This window comes from Macaca fascicularis, chromosome 17, assembly GCF_037993035.2.
Source record: "Macaca fascicularis isolate 582-1 chromosome 17, T2T-MFA8v1.1".
Lineage (NCBI taxonomy): Eukaryota > Metazoa > Chordata > Mammalia > Primates > Cercopithecidae > Macaca > Macaca fascicularis.
This window is the reverse complement of record NC_088391.1, coordinates 102,705,802-102,710,278: the sequence shown is the minus strand read 5'-3', so window position 1 is coordinate 102,710,278 and position 4,477 is coordinate 102,705,802. Positions and strand designations below refer to the sequence as shown.

General features: G+C 50.7%; 1 long non-coding RNA gene across 1 annotated transcript; it reads right to left on the bottom strand.

Moving 5' to 3' along the window:
- Nucleotides 1-439: 439 nt before the first annotated feature.
- On the bottom strand, nucleotides 440-4,070 carry LOC107127990 (uncharacterized). Its single transcript, XR_001486471.3, has 3 exons — nucleotides 3,987-4,070; nucleotides 3,036-3,160; nucleotides 440-1,509 (listed from the first exon to the last, which is right to left on the bottom strand). It is a non-coding gene; the product is annotated as an uncharacterized lncRNA (long non-coding RNA).
- Nucleotides 4,071-4,477: the final 407 nt, after the last annotated feature.

The window sequence follows — 4,477 nt, the reverse complement described above, 5'->3', positions numbered from 1 at the left end:
GACGTGGAGGGAAACAGCCTGAATGTAGCCGGAGGCCCTACTAACGCTGCCTGGGACTGGTCCAGCAGCCATCCTGTGTAGGTGGGCCGTTTCAGACGTGGCCAGGGGACAGAATATTAACACCTCATGTTGGTAAGCATGGGCGCCTTTGTTTTCTGTGTTTTTAAACCCATGGCCCTTTTGAAACATAGGCTTAGTGGGCAAGTAGCTTGTCCCCGTTTTACAGATGGGGAAACTGAGTCCCAAGGGACCGTGCTCACTGATACCAGTTAATGGCAGAATAGAATGAGAGCTGGTTTTCTGCTGTGCCACCTTCAGAGCCAGATTCCTCCATCAAACCTAGGGAAAGATACATTGCCCCAGGATAAAAATCAGTACAGTGAGTTTTTATTGTATGATATTTAAGGTGAAATAAAGTTGAAATAATGTTGAAGCCAAGTTGAGCATGAGTCAATTCTTTTAATTGAAAGGCATTTAAAATACGTCGCCGTTGTATGGTTCTTTAAGAAACACTGGGATGAATCTTTTGTAAAGTGGCAAATCCTTTTGACACGTCAACAGTCACTCTTCATGTATCTTAATGTGTAGATTTCATTTTTCAAATATCACGTCTCTTGAAGCAGGTCACACCTTTACGAAGGGTCTGGAAGGGAGAGGATTTGACAGTTGGGCACCTGCATTTACAGGTTTTGCATCAATTGCAAATCTTGCAAATAAAATAATCTCCTTAAAAAATAAGAATAAAATTTGTAGCAATTTTTCTCTCCAATTTTCTTTCTTGGCATTTCAGTATGTTTATCACTTGATCTCTGTGAATCATAAATCACCCCATAATCACACAAAATGCCCCCAGGATATGTCTCCCTCTCCCTTAATGACAGCAGCCAATTGTTGATTGTTTATTTGATCCGAGAGGCATACTTCATTCACCCAAAGCTTTTCAAAGAGCCAAGATGAAGAGCCAGCCTGGAGATGGCTTCCCGCCCTGTCTGGTGGGCACCCTGGAGCTGGGGGCTGTGATGAGGGCGGAGGCACGGGTGGGCCCAGTCAGCCCAGCCTGACCCCGAAACTGTAGGGCCTCAAGTGTGCTGTGGGCTCCTGCCAACTTAAAACAAATATGATACTTACTTCCCAGATGACCTTTTACAATGGGATTCGAGAAAGCCAGTGGAGTTTTATTTGAGGACGTTTTTAATCAATTTGGAAATTGATTTTGTTGGTCTGATGTCAAGCTGTCATTTTTCAGAGACCCGAGTCTTACCTCTCAGCCTGAGGCTTTCTGGCAAACCCATTCCACAATAAAAGCAGCATTGGCCACCTGAGGAAGTGGGAGGAAGAATTGGGAGGCTTTATCTTCTCCTCTTTTGATGTCGATAAGTAACGTAGGGTCTTAAAGTCCCTCGTGGAGTCTTCGAAACCCAGCTCCTTGCGTTTAAACAAGCACCAGGTGCTTCGTGTCCCTCTCCAGTGGCCGCTGCCTCTGCTGCATGGAAGTGACATGACGGGGTCCTAGGATTTCACAGGTAAAGGGAATTCGGCTCAAGCACCCCATTTTACAGGTAGAGAAAAATTGAGGCCTAGAGAGGGAATGACATGAATTTCTAAGCTGCTGAATGATGGAGAGAAAAGGTTAAACTGGGCCTCAGACTCCTAGAACTACAGTTATGGCCTCTCCTTCTGGGGCATTCCTTCTGGTGACCTTGGACCTCGGGGAGGCTTGACAACAACCAAACAGCAATGCCCCCCAGTTGTCAGCTCCAGACAGCAATGCCCCCCAGTCGTCAGCTCCAGACAGCAATGCCCCCCAGTCGTCAGCTCCAGACAGCAATACCCCCCAGTCGCCAGCTCCAGACAACAATGTCACCCAGTTGTCAGCTCCAGACAGCAATACCCCCCAGTCGCCAGCTCCAGACAACAATGTCACCCAGTCGTCAGCTCCAGACAGCAATACCCCCCAGTCGCCAGCTCCAGACAGCAATGCTCCCCAGTCGCCAGCTCCAGACAACAATGTCACCCAGTCGTCAGCTCCAGACAGCAATACCCCCCAGTCGCCAGCTCCAGACAACAATGTCACCCAGTCGTCAGCTCCAGACAGCAATACCCCCCAGTCGTCAGCTCCAGACAACAATGTCACCCAGTCGTCAGCTCCAGACAGCAATGCCCCCCAGTCGTCAGCTCCAGACAGCAATGCACCCCAGTCGTCAGCTCCAGACGGCAATGACCCCCAGTCGTCAGCTCCAGACAGCAATGCCCCCCAGTCGTCAGCTCCGAAGCAGCCCCGGCTACAAACTGAGGATATCGTTAAACTCTAATTTGTCAGTTCTCTGATGCCACCTGGGTGCCTGGAGCTGTAGTATTCATGGTACTATTTACCGTATGATACTGGCAGAGGGGTTGATGGACAGGACAGGTGAAGCAATGGCTGGGACAGAGAGTGGATCTATCACAGTCTCCAACAGGGACACAGTCTCCTAGAGCAGCCACGGGGCGGCCGGGTCTGTGCTGCCCTCCCTGCTTCTTGCCAGTGTGCCCGGATCCCACACATCTGGCTGATAGGAGCCATCTTGCTGGTGGAACATGGTGGGTTGGGACGCTGCCCCAGCCTCTGGCAGTATGGGAAGCAGTGGGGGGCCGCCAGGTGCTACAGCCTGAATGTAGGTGCCTCTCAAATGTGTAGAGCGAAACCTAAGCCCCATGTGATGTTGTTAACAGGTGGGGCCTTCTGAGAGGAGGCTTGGTGATGGGGCTCCTCCCTCGTGAACAGGATCCTCGCCTTATAATGGAGGCCAAAGGACACACCCAGCCCCTTTTCCTCTCCCACCCCCTCCCCACCTGAGGATGCGGCCCAGAGGCGCCATTTTGGAAGCACAGGCTGGGTCCTCACCGACCGGGAACCAGCTGGTGTCTTGATCGCGGACTTCCCCGCCTCCAGAACGATAAGAAATAAATTTCTATTGTTTATAAATTACCAATTCCAAGGCATTTTGTGATAGAAACATGACTAGACTGGGACACCTGGGCTTCCTTTGTCACACCTGGTCAAAGCTGCCTAGTCAACCTACGAACACTGTCTCCAGCTCTCCCTTGCATCTGGAGACTGGCCCGTTTTATGTTTTCATCAGCCTCTGCCTGAATCCCTCATGAGACCTCCATCCAGAATCTGTATGGAGCAAGAATGAGGACGCTTTCAGGATCCTGTGTGACTTCTGCTGAAACAAGTGTACTCGGTTACAGTAGGGGCTAACAGGCCGCTTGATGCTTGGACCTGTGTGGCTTCCTGCTGAAGCCAGTGTACTAGGTCACATCAGAGCTAACAGGCCACTTGCATGCTTGGATGTCTTCCTCAGAACACCCTTGAATGCTCTTTCAAAAGCCTCTCCCACCACCCCTTCGTCTTTCTCTCTGTTTCCCTGTCTCTGCCTTTGCACATGAGTGTCCAAGCCCTCTTGGTGAGTAACAATGCCTGCAGATATTTGAGATAAACCATTCGTGCCTCGACCATGCCTGTAGTGAAGGTGGTGGGGCTGTGTGGGGCTGTGTGTGGCTGCGTGACACGAGGGAGCTGGGGCCGGGCTTGGGTCTGAGGGCATCGGGCTGCTAGGATCTTGCCTCTAGATCCTGAACCTGCCAACGCCGGTTCTTATTCAGTCCGTGTTAGCCAGGTGAGGAGCGGTGAGGACCGGTTAGCATCGAGAAAGTGTAGCCTGGAGTTTGAAACAGAATGTGATGAAACTCTTCTCACTGTTAGGATTTTATTTTATTTTATTGTACTCGAAGATCTCAAGCCAGGCAGTCACACAGTACATTGTTCTGTTTATTGACATTTCCTTCATCAGCACCCTGACAGGAAAAAGACGATTTGATTCCCATTTGTTTTCCTTGCCAAAATAATGAAGACTGTGATGAGTGTTTGTTTAATATGCACCCCCCACTTTTTTTGGAAGAGAAGAGCAAAGAAAGATCAAGGGAGGAGGAGCACCCATTACCTTCATGGAACAGGAGGGGCGCATGCATAATAGATACGGCAGCCATGGGAACAGGAACCAGGGTACCGGGACACCAGGGAACCAAGGAACCAGGGAACCAGGAAACCTGGGAACCAGGGAACCAGGGAAGCAGGAAACCAGGGAACCAGGAAACCAGGGAACCAGGAAACAGTGAAACAGGAAACCAGGGAACCAGAGAACCAGGGGAACCAGGAAACCAGGGCACCAGGGAACCAACCAGGGAACCAGGAAGCCAGAGAACCAGGGAACCAGGGAAACCAGGGTTCTGAGGAAGCAGGAGAAGGGAGGAGGGAGGGAGAGAAGGAGAGAGGGTGTGAGGGAGAGAGGGCGTGAGGGAGGAGGAAGGAATGAAGAGAGAGAGGAAGGCAGGGAAGAAAGGGAGAGAGGGAGGGAGGGAGACAAGAAAGGAAGAAAGAAAAGAGGGAAGAAATTAAAGAAAGGAAGGAAGGTAGGGAAAGAGGGAAGGAGGG